Genomic DNA, 17,597 nt, shown 5'->3' with positions numbered 1-17,597 from the left:
TGGGCTGCCCGGTGGGAGGGGCGCGCAGGGTCGCCCCAGGCCTTGTCTTGCTGATGGAACTGGAAGTGTGCTCAGGCCCAGGGCCTTGTGCAGCCACAGCAGGACCCTGGGCCCGGGTCCTCTGTGTCTGTGCCCAGCCCGGCTGCTGTCCCCAGCAAGCGTGTCCCCTGCTGTCTCCCTCTGCAGGCACCCAGCAACGCATGAGGCCCTTCTTCAGCATCCCACCGCTCAGCCGCGGGCCTCACCCTGGCCATGGCGAGACCTCTGCCCGTGCGCTCCTGATGCCCCTGGGCCTAGGCTGGGGGTGGTCGGCCCTCCGATGGCGGGCACCTGTCCCGGAGGCCACACTGCTCCCTGTCAGACTCTCCGTGGTTCCGACTCCCGGATTCGGGGTGGCCGGAGAAGTTGGTGGGGAAGAGGGGCTTCTTCTCCATCACAGGCAAATTCTGAAACGCAGTGAAAAACAGTATCGCTATAATTAAGTGTTCCAAAGCGCTTAGCTTGCCACTTGCTAAGTTTACTTAACCCTCTTTAACGGGTTCATTAGAAGCCGGTGAGCACCGGGAAATTCATCAACAGGAAGGCGGCCCCTGCGTTTGCCTGTAAATTGGTATTGATCAGCCTGGGTGGAGGCCAGGTGGAGGCCGGGTGGAGGCCGGGCGTGGGCCACAGAGAACCAGGTGTGCCTGGGCCGCGTCGCTGGACGGGTGGCGGTGCTCGGTGGAGCCGCCCGCTGGTGCGAGCATCTTTTCAGGCGGCCACGGCAGAGGTGGTGACATGTCAGGAGTGCAGAGGGGAGGGAGAGGGCGAAGCAGGGAGGGAGAGAGCCGGAGGGGGAGGAGGTGGCCGGAGAGGGGAAGAAGGAGCCGGCTCTAGTCCCCCGCCCAGCCAGGCCCAAGAGCAGAAGGGGCTGGTAGAGGCAAGGACCACCTCCCAGCCGCTCCCAGCCACCCTCTGGAGATGCAGCGTCCACCTGTCACGCGTGTCTTCAAAGACAGAGGCATGACTGAGCCCTGCCCGCGAGGGCTCTGGTTCCTGGGAGGCAGAACCACCAGGGACCTGCCCAGGAAGCTGCCAGCTGCCCAGGTAAGGCCTGTCCGCTGCTTGGGTCTCCTGGCGCACCCACCTGGGCTTATGGCATGTGGTGCTGGGCTCCCCTTGGGCTCTGGCCACCCTGCCCCCCGTCACTCGTGGTGGGCTCCTTCTGAGCCGTGGTGCCTTTGCTCCGGCCTCCCTGTGCACTTGGCTGGGACAAGGTGCCCAGATGGAGAGGGAGGGTGCTGGCTGAGGCTCGGCTCGTCTCTGAGAGGAAGCGGCACATCTTTCTCCGGGGTGAGGGTGGGAGGTGGCAGCCTGGGTCCTTGCTTTTCTTGTTCCACTGACGCAAAACCAGATAACTGTGGGGCGAGTGAAGGGATTCTTGAGACGGTGGAGCGGGCTGTCTGCTTCTGCCCTTCCTAACGGTGTGTGCGTGTGCTTGGGAGCACAGAGAGCAGGATGGAGTGGGCACAGAGGCCAGGCTCGCTGGGCAGAGCTGGAGGGCATGGCGTGCGGCCCCACGCACGCAGAGGGCTCCAGGGCGTGCATCCAGGCAGAAGCCCCACGGCCTTGGTGGGTCCCCTTCCCCAAGCCTGCGTAGCCATCCAGACCGAACTACCCGCTTGGGGAACATACTTCTTTATATGCCCATATGGACCTGCGGAGCTATGGAATGTAAAGAAGTATGTATTTCAGGTGGGGAACTCTCACCCGCAGGGTCGCCCGGCGGACAGACAGCCAGCCAGCCGGGCAGGCGGCTGTGGCTGGGGCGAGGGCCTCTGTGGCAGGCTGCCGGGGCATCAGTGGACGGCCCTGTCCCCTACCGGCATTGTTCTGTCACTTTGCCTGTGTCAGCAGGTGGAGGCGTTCATCAGACATTAAATATTCAACGTGCTGACTGCGGCAGAGGGAAGGTGGCCCCGTGGCAGGCGTGGGGTCCAGTGCAGGGGCTGGGGGGGCCGGGGCGGGGTGGCCTCACTTCCAGACACCCTCAAAGGGGTCATTCGCCAATAGAAAGGGCTGTTTGTGCGGCAGGGGCAGAAAGGTGCTCCCAGGCACAAGGAAACCCACGTGTCCCCAAAGGGTCAGGGAGCCAGGCCAGGCAAGGAAAGGGAAGAGGGAAGGGGCTCCTGCAGCCACGTAGGGATGCTCCTCGGGGGAAACACACCTCCCTGGCTCCCAGGGGCTGCACTGTGAGGCAGAGGTGAGGGTGCCATGCGGTTCAGCCTCTTGGGGTCAGGCCCAGGGCAGCAGCGGGGTCAGAGACACCTGCAGCCCCAGGCCCCCACTCCTGCCTCTGAGACACCCGAGCCCCGGACCCCGAGGGCACCCTACAGAGACCATGGGGGCTGAGTGTGGCCGGCCCTGAGCCCGCCTCCCCACCTGGTCCTGCCCCCCACCCCCACACGAGCCCGAGCCCCACGCTGCTCTTTGCGGTGTTTGCTGTGAAGGCTGGCGAGGTCTCCCTGGCCTGCTTAGTGCGACAGCCGCGGGTAGGAGCCCAGAGCCCTGCTGCCTGCTCTGCCCCCGTCCAGGTCCTGGCCGGGAGCAGAGGCAGGGCTGGGGTCCCGTGGGCCCCACGGCGGGACCGTGATGGCCAGGAGACGAAGACAGATGCCCTATCTGGTCTCCACTGTGCTGGTCCTTCTCCAGTGAGGCAGAGGGCCGAAGGGCTGGGCTGCTGTGGGAGGGCACCTGGGCCGGTTTCTGGCCCTCGGTGTGGGGTGAGGCCAGCGTGTCTGCCCAGGGCACGTCCGCCTCAGGCTCAGGGCTATTTTTCCAATGCATGTGTCATCTCTGCTTTTCTGGGCGTCCTTGGCATTGCTGGCCTGGGCCCATGGCAGGTGCCCCAGCCCCTCCCACTCCCTGACCTTTGGCAGGAAGGCGGCTCTCTGTCGGGGGTGGGACAGGGACAGGCGGGCAAGCAGGCCGCCTCTTCCAGCTGCTGGAAGCACTGGGTCTGGGGGCAGACAGGATCCCTGAGCCACTGAGGTGCCGCCCAGGAGCCTGGGGACAGGCAGACACAGGCAGTTCCAAGCTCGCCCGTGGCTTCCAGCTCCCAGGGGGTTGACTGTAGTTGAGGGCTGCTCCAACAGCACCCATAGCTGGGAGGTAGGATTGTCCTTGGGCACTGCCTTCCTTCCGGCCACCGGGCCCAGAGGGGAACGTGTCCAGCATCCCCGGGAAGGTCATCTTTGCCCGATGCTTCCAGCTCCGGCCATAGCGGGGGAAGTAGCAGGGCGCATGGCCACCAGGGCTGGCCGCAGACATGCGGCTCTTCCCCCAGATGCATCCCAATGTGCATTATGGCTTTACTGCAGGATGTGGTGTTTAAATAAAAGCATTAGTGTTTGGGAATTAGGTTTGACTGAGCAGTAAAGCTAGGGAGTTCGCAGGGAGAGAGCTGTAAATTGCCACCCGTCTCTTGATTGGCCAAAATAAGAACGGGCAGCACTTGGACGCCTCCCCGTGGGAGCCCCGGGGGCGGCTGGAATTTTCTGCCCATGAAGCTACTGCTCTTGGCTCCGGGGGAGCCGGAGAGGGAACCCAGAGCAGGCGTGGCTTCTGCGTTGGGTCGTTGGGTCTTTCTGTGGGGAAAGGAGAGACCGGCAGGACCGTGTGTGCGCTCTCCCAGAGGGCCTTCCCTGGAGGGCCTGCCACCCAGAGAGCCTGCCATGGGGGCTCCGGGACTCTTTCAGAGGAAGCGGGGTCTGGGGTGTGCCTGGGGGGGTCAAAGCCCCACCCTCTTAGGGCTTGCTCGCCAACTTGGGGACCCAGGTGGTTTTGTGAGGCTGTGGGGAGACTTTGAGGCTGGGAGGGGAGGCCGGTGCCCCTTTCTCTGAGCTCTTGGAGCAGGGACGCCCCTGGGTTTCCCGGAGCACTTGGAAAGCCTTTGCAGTCCGACGGCAGGCCTGGGTTCCGCAGGTAGAAATGGTAGCTCCGAGGACCGTGGCGCTCATAATCTCAGTGCGTCAAATTGGCTCGACCCCTGCAGGCGACAGCTCACCAAATCCAGCCACGCTGCGCGCCAGGGGGTCGGGAGGGTGGGGGCGGCCCCGTCGTGCCAGGTGCGTGTGTCTGCGTCGGCCACAAACTCTCTTCGGTGTCTGCAGCCGGGTGGCACCTGCTTCCAAAGAGGGTGTGCTTGTTTCTCTGGTTGGACGGCGCGCTCACCACAGGCAAGAAAGCATTTTCCTGCACAAGGTTTTCAGGGGGGGGCGGCCCTGCTGAAAGCATCTGTGGGGGGCATTAGGAATGTCTCGGAAAACCCTAGCTCACGTGGAAAGGCTGGACCGAGGAGCAACTGCATGATCAGGCTGACCGGCAGGAGGATGTTTTAGCTGCCGCAGCCTGTCAATCAAACTGAACAGTGCTTGACTTGCAGATCCCCATCCCCATCTCCCCAGCCCCGGCCTAAAGGAGCACGGGGAGGACCTGAGCAATCCTTAGGGCCAGGGCATAGCCCAGAAAGATGGAGCCTGGAGGGGTTTGCAGGACAGAAGGTGGACGGGTTGGGGGCGGGGCCAGCGGGAGGGGGCGGGGCCAGAGGGGGCGGGGCCAGCGCGATTGCTTTAATTGTGCCACCTTAGCATAAAGGGTAACGGCTGGGCGTCCGTCAGAGCAGCTTGTGCTGACTCAGCCTCGCTGGCTGGCCGCACGTCCCATTGCAGAGGGCCTCCGCTCACGGCTTCACTCCCTGCCTTTGACGCCCACTGCTCTTTAGGGTGTCCAGGCCTGGGGTCAGTGCTGCTGGGACACGGGGCTCGGGGACTAGAGCTCGGGGCTTTCTGGGGCACCCTGGCCTCGCCCGCTGCCCTTGGCCCACCAGCAGCCAGCCTGGGATGGGAAGAGGCTGGTGTGACTCTCAGGAAGAGAAGGGGTCCCAGGCACAGTGTGAGTGGCCCCCAGGAGCTCCCACGGTCTGCTCCCGCCTGCATCCGGCTGTGGGACTCTCTCAACGGGCCCTGCAAGGCCCAGCACCTGGCTGGCCAGAGCTTGGGGCCACTCCTGGGCTGCACTCCTGGGTCCCACGTGGGGACGGCCTACACTGCTGGCTCCGACCCGGGAAGGCCTGCCCGCCCCGCAGGGAGGGGCTGCCGCAGCCGAGGTGGTGGCCGAGCGGGGCAGGCTGCGCATCTCAAGGGCAGGGCCGGGAGGGCCGTCTGTGACAGCCTAGCGGCTGCTCCTTAAGTGCAGAAACCTGGGGTGATGGGTCCTGCACAGGGGCAGGGCGTGGGTGCCTGCTCCCTGGCGCATGCCATTGCCTCGGTTTTCAGAGGCCCAGGTCTGCTTCCTGTGCTGGGGCAGGGGGTCCGATGGGGCATGTGTGACGGGCCAGGGCCACCCGGCACAGAGGCCCCTCCCCGGCCCCCGGGGTCCGGCCCAGGAAAGAAGGCCCCACTGCCCCAGTGCTGGCTGGCAAGGTCACTGGCTTTTCCCCATCCAGGGGAGCAGACCCCCGAAGGGTCTGCTGGTGGAGAGTCTGGGGTGGCTCCCCTGGGATCACACATCCAGCTCGGGGCATAGAGGACAGCGCAGGACAGGAGGTTCTGGGACTAGAGTATTTTTAACAGCAGGGGGGAAGGCAGCTGTCCGGGAACCTGTCACGGGGGACGGGGGAGGACGGACTCGGTGGGGATGGTTGGAGGTGGAAGGACACCCAGGACAGACGCCCTGTTTTGGGTCCTTGTCCCCCTGGCAGGCCTGCCTGCCGTCCGTCATGCCCACATATGGCGCCCGGGCTGTGTGTCTCTGCGGCTGCCTGCCCGCCTTGGCCGGTATAAATAGTGCACATTCTCAGCTGTCCTGCTGGAGAGGCTGAACTCAGATGACTTGGGGCCGGGGGAGGCCCGGGGCAGCCTCCCCGCACCCCGGCCACCACCCCGGTGCCCAGGAGCGGCCGCAGGGGCAGCAGGCACAGGCTGGGCGGGGCTCGGAGCCCTGTCCCCTCCTCACCCACCCCCTTCGTGGGTGCCAAGGCCAGGCGGGACCCGGAGACCTCCTGTGGTCCATTTCCAAGGGCACGGAGGACCTTCGTTCGCCCACCGAAGGGGTGAGGAGGGCCAGGACCCCGACCCCGGGCTGGGGGCTGTGTGTGGGAGGGCAGGGCTCTGCCTGGCCTGGCTTCCGCGGGCTCGGCCCTGCAGGATGGATGCGGTCGCTGGGGCTCCCTCCTAACCTCCTTGTCTGTCCCTGGCTGTCACCTCCTGCGCCGCACACACACAGCTGCATGCCCCAAGGCCCGGAGCTTGTAGGCCAGCAGCTTCCCAGGGGATCTTGCCTTCCCTCCATCTTTAACCCAAGAAGCGGGTCTCTAAGGGTGGAGTTTCAAACCGCTCTGCAGCCAGTGGAGCAGATGACCTTGAGCGAGGGAATAAAAGCACCTGCCCAATACCCCTCAAAGCACGGGGTGCCCCTCCCGGCCTGGAGGCAGGTGGCTATGCGTCCCACGTCTCCGCATGCTGGAAGACCTCGCCAAGCTGGCAGAATTTAGGGACAGATAGGCACAGTCTGTGGGAGTGTCGTCCTCCTGCTCACTTACCGGCCCCAGCCGTGCCCGTCTTCCCTGCGCTCTGTGCTCTGGCGGTTGCCGGGATCCATCTCTGCAGGTGGAGGGGGTGCCACGGGGGCTCCACGGAGGGGCCGTGGTGCTGAGTGGCTCACACTTATCTCGGAGCACACTGGCCGTGAATTCGCTCCCGAGCTGCACCCTTCCCTGACCTCAGAGCTCTCTGATCTGGTTCTTAGCCAGGAAGCTTGCTTTCCTGAAATTATACCAGCGTTTACCCCGGCCGTATCTGTGAGATAATAAGACACAGAAATCCATCTCACCATTTCTGCAAAGAACAGCAAAACAATCGTGCGTCCCCCTCTTGCCCTGCCTCCCCCCTTGCCCTGTCCCCCTGCTCTTCGGGTCTATTTGAGGAGAAATTTATCTCTAGGAGGGGCCCCATCAATTTGCCCTGCTCTTTTGCTGACAAGTTTATTAAAAACCCGGGCAACTCCGTATTAAACTTTCATCAGTGTTGAGAAATAATACATATTTTTTTGAGTAGACAGAAAAGTTATGGAACTGGGCTGAGCAGTCTTGGTTGGCATCCGGCTGGGTCAGCATCGGTAAGAATGAGAAGTGTTTGGGGGTGGGGTTTCCCTTTGCGTCTCTTAGCTGTGGGTCTCTCTGGAGACTCCTCTGTGGGGACCCAGCAGCCCGAATGGAAGCCGTGGGAAGGCTCCTTTGGCACGGTCCTGGCTGGGGCTGCTCACGCTCCTGGGGCTAACTGTAGTTCTTTGCTAGTTATTTTAATAATTAACCAAAATCTGGAATTAAAAATTAATTTAGTGGCGAATCTGAGTGCTAATAGGTAACGTTGCTGCCGGAGAAATATTAGGTTACTGATTCTTAAATTTTAAAAGCTTCATAGTAAAAAGCACAAGAGGCATCCAGATAGGAGTCGTTGATACCCTCTGGGGCGGGTGGGAGTGCAGGGCTCTGTCTTGGCTGCGAGCTGCCCGCCTGGGTGGGATGGCGCTGCTGCGGTCCTGGGCGCCCCATCTCCGTGATGACTGGTGGGGAGCAGCTTCCTGTCCGCCCTGCTCCTGGCCTCCGGGGGCAGCGTCTCCAGCTGCACGTGTGTCTCTGCTGGTGGTTGTCCTTGAACAGAGGCTGGAGGTTGGTGCCACCTCGCCCAGGGTGCAGGCCATCACCCTTCTTCTGGGGGAGTCCGGTGGGCTTTGCCCTCAGTGAGTGCCGTGTCCTGGGGTGCTGGGCCCGTCTGAGCTGGGAAGGTCGTGGTAGAGGTGAAGGGGCACAGGATGGCAACAACTATGGACTGTGTGTGGCTGGCACTCCCACGTGGGGAAACTGAGGCTCGGAGAGACTGAGGAAGCCCCCTAAGTGCCCCCAAATGGTGGCTCAGACCTAGGGACAGCTTAGGGCACAGGGCAGCCTGGTACGGCCCAGGTCGCCTAGGGAGCTTCAGCGGCTCCCTCTGCCCTCACTCTGAGTCTAGGGCCTGTATCCAATGCAGGAAGGCTTCCTGGAAGAAGTGCCGGCTGCTGCTCGGGCCCGGGGAGCATTTGGGGCGGCACCAGCACCCCCACAGCCCTCTGGCCCTGGTGTCCCTGGCACCCCTGCCCCACTGGGGACCTCTCTGGGCAAGGCTGGCCGCGAGTGTGGGCGAGCGCACCGAGCCTTCACCTACGTCGTGGTTCGCTCCAATTAGAACTAACTGGACATATTCGCTCATCGCGTCTAGTTTTGTACCAATTATAACAGGGCTGCTGGAGTCTTCCGCAGTGTTTCCCCACATCTAGCATCCGTCACGGCTTCAAAATGCTGAGTGCACTTCCCTGTATGGGACGATGCCATCAGCAGATGTTTTAAAACCTATTTAATTGCGTGGTTCATACAATGCATAAACTGTGTTAGCTGCGGCCTGGCTCTGTCTCACCCTCGTGGAAAGACAGGCCCGGGGCCCGGGGAGAGGGTCCTGAGGAAGCCACTGCCTGCCGGGCCAGCCAACAGTACATTCACAGGACTCAGGGCCCGTCTCTCTGCCAGGCCCTGCATCCTGGGACGCAGTCCCTGCCCTGGGCAAGCTCTCCTTCTGGTGGAGGCATCGGGCGCGTAAATGCAGACCTGGTGACGCATTTGCAAGTCATGGTGAAGGCTTGGCCCCGGCCTTGGCCGCTTCTCCGCTGTCCTCTGGGTCCAGCCCCTTGGCGCTCCCTTCTGGCCTGGGGTCAGAGGCCCCCAGGGCAGGGGCGGTGAGAGGGGCTGCTGGGGTTCCGGAGACCGCTGGGTGGAGGTGAGTGGCAGGGGCTGAGCCAGGCTAGGGGCTCCTGGGCGGGCGGGTTTGAGAGGCACCTAGGCTGAGCCATGGGCTAGCTGTTCAGGAGGCTTTGGGGCTCGTGGGGAAGCCGGGAGCCTCCAATGGAGGCTGAGACCCCAGGATGCCCGGGGTGGGGGAATGCAGAAAATCTGCCAAATTGAGTTAAAACAGTCACCAGGCAACTGAGTCAGAGACACAGGGACTGCTCACGCTAGGACCGTGCTGCAGACACAGACCCCGAAAGCCCCTCAGACCTGTAGTCATGTGTGCTAGTCACTCGCTCAACAAAGAGTTGCCGGAACATTCCCCAGAGAAGGCCACGTGGGGGCGCGGGAGTGGGCGGCCGGACCTCCACATTCCCGGGAGGACGGCCACGGGGAGGCGTCCTGAGCCCAGTGCCCTCCGCACCGGGACGATGGGATGGCAGCCCCTGGCGTGTGGGGCTTCGATTCGCGCACGCCAGGACAAGCTGGCCACGGCCGCCCGGCCACGCTGCTGGCTTCTGTGGCCACGGCCCTGCCCTGGGGCTGGGGCCGAAGCTCCCAGCTGCTCACAGACAAGAAGGGAAAGCTCCACCTCGAGCCCCCGCTGGGCGCTCTGGGCTGAGCTGGGGGTGGACTGACGGCTGGGGGCTGTGCTGGGACGGCCCCCCGCAGGGCAGTAGGGATGTCCGTGCGGAAGCAAAGGTCTGTTATTTTAGGGCAATTCCTCCAGACTTGGAGACCCAGGGGCAGACTTCCAAGGGCCATGAGGGGGTCAACGGGGAGAGACGGCACGGTCGGGGGGGCTGGGCTGCCCATGTGGGTTGGGGCGTGTGCTTGGACTTGGGAATGACAGATCCCAGAGTGATGGTGTACGCCCGTGGCAGCGGCCACTTCATCACGATTGTCCACAGTGGGGCTGAATGCCAGCCCAGTCGCTCCATCGGCACCGTCTTCTCTGGAGGGCAGGGGAAGGGCGGGCTCTGGGAATCCTTGGGGTGCCCCCTCCCCATGCTCTGGAACCAAAAGGAAAGGGTGTTTGCAGAGCTGGGATCTGGCCAGCTCCCCGTCCTCCAGGGCCATCAGGGGCCAGGGCCATCTGCGGGTCATGGGATGAGATGCTGGAAGGGTCGGGGCCCCCCTGGGCTCCTGGTGAACTTTGGGGGCTGGTCTGGAGGTGAAAGGCCAGGGCTGTTCGCAGAGGAAGGACCCCGTGGCACTGACTCGTTCATGTCTTGGAGGAAGGGTGTGGTGGCAGGGGTGGTGGGGGCCGAGGTCTTGGGGTCTTTGGGCTCTGATGCACCCAGAGTGGTCGTGGGGGGTGGGTTCGCCCCTGCAGTCCAGCCCGGCCGGCTGAGCGTCTGCCCTGCAGCATCAGGAGGGCAGGGCAGAGAGAGCAGGGCCTGGAGGAGGCGGTCACCCCTCGCTGTCAGGCCGGCCCGTGCTCAGAGGGAAGTCCACACACCCAGGACGCCGTGTCCCTGGCACCGCCGAAGCTGCTGTCCCCCCTCGTCATTGATGCTGATGAATTGGGTGCTGGCAGGAAAACCAATTTTCTAAAAAGGAACTTGCTCTGTCAGAGTCACTGAGGGTGATGAGGCAGGCTCGGCTTTCCGGCACTGTCCTTACGTGGACTGCAGGCCTGCTCCCGGGAGCCGAGGGGATGATCCCTGCAGCCCCGACAGGCCACACGGTTGGGGTGAGCTGTGTGGGCCTCCCTGTCCTTCTTCACCTGCCACAGCCGCACGAGGGGGACTTCCCTGGAAAATTCCAGCCGCCCTGCAGAGCCCTCGCAGCGTCCCAGCCCACCCACCCCCCCGGGCCAGGCTCACGGTTAACTCCAGGCCTGTCCTGCCTCAGCTGCAGCTGGGAGTGTGATCCAGGCAGGGGCAGGGGTCTCTGTCCGTGGGCTGTTAGCCCCCCGAGGGCAGGGCTCTGGTGGCCTCGGCTGTGCCCCAGGACTGAGACTGGTGGCAGGTGCCATGGTGCCTGAGAAACTGTGAGAGGCAGGGGCCCCCCTGCCAGGGGATGGAGCCCCCGTGCCCAGGCCTCCCCGAGTGTGCGTGTGTGCGTGCGTGTGTGCGAGCACGCGTGTCCGCTGTGGGGCCCCCCCACCCCACCCCGGCCCTTCCCTCTCATGTTCAGTCCCTGCAGGGCATAGGGTCCCTCAGCCATGGCGGGTCCTGCAGGGGAGGTGGGGGCAGAGCCGGGCGCCCCACCGCGTCCAGACATCACATCCACGCCGCTGCTTCCATGGATCCTGGAGCCAAATGCTTTGCTGAAGCTGGTAAAATGGAACCAAATCAACTGTTCAATGGATTTGGTCCCCTTCAACCAGCTGTAGCTGTGCATTGATCGCGCCGTCAGCCAGGCTGGAGGCCACGGCGGCCACGCGGAGGCCACGGCGGAGGCCACGGCGGCGGCCACGTGGAGGCCCAGCGCGGTCTGGTCAGCTCCAAGTAAGCGAAGCCCCTGCCCCACCCGGGCCCCTGACCGGCTGACCCCACCTGAGGCCGGGACCCAGAGGCCCACCTGCCCTCCTCCGAGCGTGGGCTCCTCCGAGGTGCCCTCCCTGGGGCCGCGAGGGTGGCGGCAGAGCTCCGGCGGTCTGCGGCCCGCGCCCCATAGCCCTCGCAGCGGACTGTGAAAACACACGTTCGCTTCCACACCAGAGTGTGGCTGGGAAGTGCATCCTGGAGCCCGTGCAAGCCAAGGTCTGGGGCTGCAGCCCGCATCGGGCCTGCTCCCAACAAGGCAGACCCCCTCCCCAGGCTTTGTTCCACTTTCTCCTTGAAGGCGACCTTGGCCCCAGAAGGCCCTTCCCAGTGCCAGGCGTCCATGCTATGCTGATGACCTAAGCAGTGGGTCTGGTGGCCCCTGCGGGCGCCCAGCGCATGGCCTGCCAAGTCCCTGCACCTGCACATCCAGAAGTCGCTTCGGCCACCTCAGGCCCCGGGACCCCCACCTGGTGGCCCTGACCGTGGGGTCCAGGACAGAAGGAGAGGCAGAACCTGGGCCTCTCTCCTGGGCACCTGCCCAGAGAGCCCCCTTTGGGAGTCCTGCCCACGCTGAGGCCCCGGGGGAGGCCTGCCTCCCGCCGCCGCCCGTCCCTCACCCACCCTCCTGCCTCATCCCTGCCTGAGGCAGCTCCCAGGCCAGTGTGAAATGCTGCACCTCGCTGGGGACTCGGCACACCCCTCGTCCTCAGGAGAGGACAACGCAGGTCCTCCCCACAGTCTGCCGCCCGAGAAGCTGGTCCATCAGCTTTTCGACTGATGAGCTGCGTTCACATCCATGTCCCATGGCTGCGGAGGTGTTGGTGCCCCGGCTCCCGGCCTCGGCTCTCCCTCCCATTGAAAGGGTGACCCGACATGAGACTGGCCCCCGTGTCCACCTGCACGTGGACCACCGTGGCCATCAGCTGCGGACCCCCTGGAGCGGGAGTGCTGCTGGTTCCTGCCCCCACCCCCCACTGACCACACAGACGCCACAGGGCAGATGACAGGACCCCAGGCCGGGCCAGACGGCGCCGGGCGGGCAGCAGGTGACCCTTACAGGGGCCGGCAGAGGGCCGGGCGGCCCCAGGGAGCTGCCACCGGCGGGACATGAACAAGTGGGCTTCGGGGGGCTCTGGATGCTATGAACCCCAGAACCTGAGTCCCGTATAATTTTTAGTCATCATGAAATAAGATTCTTCCTTTGGGTTTTCTCCCCCTCAATCATTAAAAAATAAAAAGCCATTCCCAGCTCCTAGTATAAATGCAACCATGTGGGATCTGGCCCTGGGGCCCCGGCTCGGCACCCTCCCCCGGCTGCGCTGCATGTAGGAAGGATCAGCAAAGACACCTGCTCGGCACAGTGTACGCGGAAAGGACTAGAAAGCCCGAGAGGCCCCTGGTCTGCTCCTGGTCCTCGCTGTTAGTAGACACCTGGTGAATGAACAAAGGGAGGCCCCCGGGGAAGCCCCTCACCCACCGAGGCCCAGCTCCAGCTTTCACAGAGCAGGGGAGGGGGACACAAAGAGGCCCTGTCCCCTGGCAGATGAGCAGATAAGAGGGCGCCCAGTGGCCGGTGGAAGGGCAGAGCCTGGGCCTGAGCCCAAGCAGCCAGGGGCGCGCCCCCTGTTCTCCGTGGTGTAGAGAGGCTCTGTCCTGAGCCCTGGCTGGGGTCTGGGTCCGGAGGTCCACAGGGGGGCTGTCTCATCACCCCTGCCCCGAGGCAGCCTGCGTGGCTTTAGGCTGGATGTGCCCACAAGCTGGGGCCAATTTCTGGAGCAGGTTTCCACTAGGAACCAGGCCCCAGCTGGGCAAAGGCCACCCCAGGGGCCTAGGAAGCGGGGCAGGGCCGGCGGACACGGGTGCGTCCTAGGGGCCAACCTTCTTCCAGCCTTACTCTGTTTGCTCATCATGGTCCCGGGGTCCGTGTCCCCCTGCGGTTGGGCGCGGCCGCCAGCTGAGCACCTGGACGTCAGGGAGGCTGAGGGGAGCGCCTGGGGTCACACGGCTGTCCCAGCTGGCTGAGCTTGGGGTGGGCACGTGGGGCTGTGGGTCCTGGGCCAGCCTCTTCCACATGGGGGTCCTTGTCCGGGCTGAGCTTGGGCCACCAGGGCGGTCACCACCTGGGGTCCTGCCCACGGCCTCCAGCTGTGCTGAGCATTCAGCTTCGTGGGAGCCTGTCTTGCCTTGGGAGAAGCTTTAGGGGAGCAGGGAGGGCAGGGGGTGGGTCTGAGCGGCCCGAGCTCACAGGTGGCGCCCGTTGCAGCCCGCTGCCCATCCGGCCCTGGCCAGCCTTCCCCTGCTCCATGTCATCAGCAACTCGCGCCCCTCCCTGCAGGCCGTCCCGGGTCACTCACTGCCACCCTTGTGCTGAGCCCTCCTGTCCATGGTGGGCTCCTTCCAATGACGATTTCCTCCCTGGGCTGCTCCTGAGACCACCGGGGGACTCATTCCCTCCTGAACACCCCTGACCTCCCCGGGAGCTCAGGGCGCAGGCCCCCTGGGTCACCTGCAGCCCCTGCCTGTTGTCCGGGCCCTCTCTGTCCCTCCTGCCCCAGTGCCCTGTCTCTCCTTAGGCCTCACTGACCAGGGGCGTGCCATGCGTCCTCATGGCTCCTCCCGTCCCTCACACTTGGCTGCGGGCTCCCGTGATGGGGTTGTCCCCCAGTGCCGTGCCCTTGTGTGCCTGGCCAAGACTGCCCTTGGGCACACGAGTGGAGGAAGCTGGAGAACGTTGGTGAAGGTGGATGGACCTCCGAGAACCTGTGCAGGAGTCAGGGATGGGGCCAATCGGGAACTCAGCCTTCTGAGTAGAACCTGTGAGCCCAGAAAGCTCTTGAAGAAGGGAAAATGACCTGCGTCAGAGGCTGGGCCCCCAGCGGTGACATCCACCCTGAGAAGGTTGTGCACCCCACAACCTCAGCCCAGGGTCCTTTTTAATCGTGGCTCTGGAGCTCAGACAGAAAGAGACCGCGTCCTGCCCCGCGGCCGCCCCAAGCCCCCGCTTCCTCCACATCGGCTTCCAGGGGTTCCAGCAGCCGTCTGAGCTGCGGGAAGTGTCTTGGCTCAGTGGCCGAGGGCCTGGAGCTTTTGGATGGGAATCCCAGTCCCGGCTCTTGCCCTGGACAGTTCTTTCCTCTAAGGGGCCCTGAGACGCCCATTACATTTTAGTAAAGAAAAGAAAATATTCCTTTGAAAGAAATTCTTTCTTGGACAGTATTCAGATGGTCTCCCAGTAAGTGGCCCCAAATCCTTGGTGCGTGGACAGTGAGTGACGGTGAGCAAGGTGGCTTGTCCTCGGCCCTGGGGACGGTGTTGGCGTGTGTGGGTGGGGGAGGCTGGGCTGCGAGGTGGGGAAGATCCCCCTGCCATTTCCACAGCCTCTGAAGAGCTCGTGTGGCCGCCTGGTGAAGGCGGTGCGTGTGTTCAGGGTGCAGCCCGGGCCGTCGTCCTCACGCCCTGCCCCGCACCTCCTGGGAGGCACCCCCGCTGTGGGAGATGTGCGCGTGGCCGCGGTGCTCACAGTCCGTGCGGCTGGGGCCCCGCGTGCTTCTGCTTGCCCGCTGCTGGCCTGGTTCGGCCCGGCCCCCCGGCAATAAGTGCACGCACAGGGACACGCGCACACGCAGGCCGGGGTGCACGCGCACGTGTGCACACGCCTGCGTGCACATACGCAATGTGCACACACGTGCGCGTGCACAGACACGCACGTCGCCCCCCACCCCCCAGCTCACAGACCCGATGCGCTATCACAGTCCGGGGAGGCAGCCTAGTGTGGGCTGGGGCGGGCAGGGGGAGGCTGAGGGGAGGGCAGGTGGTGCTCGGGGGACGTGCGTGGGAGGACCTGGCACCTGGGGGGGGGCGGTGAGCGGGGGCGAGGCTGAGAGTGAGGTGGTCAAGCCAGGGTTTGTGGGCTCTCCCTGCTAACCCCACAAGAGGAGGACTCGGCCCCCCTCTTCCAGGGAAACCCCCAGCCCACCTTCCCTTCCCTGGTCCCAGGGCCGCTCCACACCCCCGTGCTCTGCAGGCTCTATGGGACTCTGTGGCAGCCCCTGAAGCCTGGGGGTCCTGTCTCCACTTCCCCCGATCTACCTTCTGTCACCAAAGATTCGACCAGTGTCCTCCAGAAATTTCAGGGAGACCTCCGCATGTGGCCGGCTGTGCTCGGCGCCTTCCTCCCCGGACTTGCCCTGCGACTCACTCCACGGGTGTGTCTGCACGCTCTGCTTCCCCTCATTGCTGGGCAGAGACCCTCACCCATGGGCGGACGCTGCTGCGGGAGGGAGCCAGGGCGGTCTCCGGGAGAAGTGGGCACGGAGGCTGGGCTGCAGGGCTGCCTCGGGGCCAGACTGGCCAGGGTTGGCCGGGGAAGGGACGTTAGCGGCTCGTGGCCAAGAGGTCTGACACTCAGGCTGGACCCAGAACCTCATGTGATCAGAAGTCTCATAGCCCCTTTCCTCTGGGCTGGCTTCCTTCTGGGGCAGGATCTCCCCAGGTGGGGGCAAAGGTGGCCCCCGGCAGCTCCGGGCTCATGCCTCCAACCAGGACAGCAGCTGCAGGTCCCGAGAGAGAGAGAGAGAGAGAGAGAGAGAGAGAGAGAGAGGGAGGCGAGAAGGAACTCATTCTAAGAGTTTGGCAGGGTCCCCGGGTCACGGGAGCGCTCGAGGGGGTGGGAGCCACCCACCAGAATCCCTCAGGCTCCCCTAAAAGAACCTGGGGACCTGTGACCAAGAGAAGGGTGCAGGTCAGGCAGAGATGAAGGCCGCCCTGCACAGGGAGCCCCCCTTACTGGGCCACGGGTGACAGGCACGCGCGGGCCGGCCACTGCCCCGGGGGTCAGCTCCCCAGCTCTGCCATCCTGCCACGGTAGTGGGTGGGCATTCGCTGTGTGACTGTGCGGCTTGACCGTCCTTTATTTTTAAAACTAAGAAGAAATAGAGACACCAATACGTGGGTGCTAGCAGCAAGAAACACGTTTTGTTGATGCCAGGCGGCCGAGCCCAGGGTGGACGGCGAGCCAGCGGCCCCAGGCGCTCGTCTGAGTAGATGTGAGGACACCGTCCAGCACGGTGTGTGTGCACTGTGACAGGGACCCCTCGCTGGGCAGTCTGAGGCCCTGAGATCTCCCACGAGACGTAGGCCACTGTCTGATGACACGGGGTGCTTTCTGAGAGGGAGGCGGGAACATGGGGTGGGGGCCCTCCACAGGCATCTGCTCCCAGGTGTGAGTCAGGCCTTCCTTGTCAGCAGGTTGACTGGGAGACGGCCGGGGGCCTGTGCCCCCTACTCAAATCAGACTGAAAGCAAAACGACGAATCATAAGGCATCTCTGCCCCATGCACACCTGGGCCGTATTTCTCGTGGCAGGTAGGGGAGCAAGGCTGAGTCCTACAGAAATTTCTAGATGGAGAATATCTATGTCTTCCGGCACCAACCAGGGGACACGTGACTGATGGGATAATTTGCATCTTTTAAACCTCAGACTGGCGTCACTGCAGACACACTGATGACGAAGTTTGTAAATTTGCTAATCCCTCTTTTTGCTAAGCGCCCCCCTCATGCATAAAAATATCAAGTCAATAGCCAGCCGCTCTCCCCAAAGGAGCAGAATTGCCTCTTCCACAAACGGCTCATTGCTGGGTTGGGTCTTGTTCTTCAACGTGCCTACCTGCCCTGCTTTTTTCTGGGGTCTCTCTCAAGGGCCCCAGGGGGCTCTTTCTAAAGCTCCCTGGGTTACCGCTGCAGCACCCAGACCCAGGGGCCTCTCACCCTGACCTCTCAGTGTTGGGGTAGCGCTCAGCCAAGACGGGCTGCCTGGGCTCATTTTGTCCTTTGTGCTGACCTTTTCTGGAGGGCCCACAGCCCTGGTCTGGCCTCTGGACTGCAGCCAGGGCCGCCCCTTGACATCTCTCAGCGGTTGGCAGAGAGGAGTGGGGGGCACACGGGACACTGGTCCCCTGGATGGCTGAGCAGACAGGAGAACACAGAGGGACAAGCTCTGCTTGAAGACATGTCCTGGGTGGGGCTGGGGTCCCTCGGGGGTTGGAGGCTTCCTTCTGTCATGGTGGGTAGAGGGGCTCTGACCAGCACAGAGGGAAGAGGGGCCCACTGAAGACCCCAGGTCGGCCCCCAGACCCCCTTTCAGGACATTCCATTCCCAGGACACACCAAAGACCCAACAGTGCGCTGAAGCCATCAGCAATGGTGGTGGGGCCGGCAGGCGGGTCTGCTGCCAAAACCAAGCACCAAGA

This window comes from Phoca vitulina, unplaced genomic scaffold, assembly GCF_004348235.1.
Source record: "Phoca vitulina isolate PV1807 unplaced genomic scaffold, GSC_HSeal_1.0 scaffold50, whole genome shotgun sequence".
Lineage (NCBI taxonomy): Eukaryota > Metazoa > Chordata > Mammalia > Carnivora > Phocidae > Phoca > Phoca vitulina.
This window is presented reverse-complemented; position numbering follows the sequence as displayed.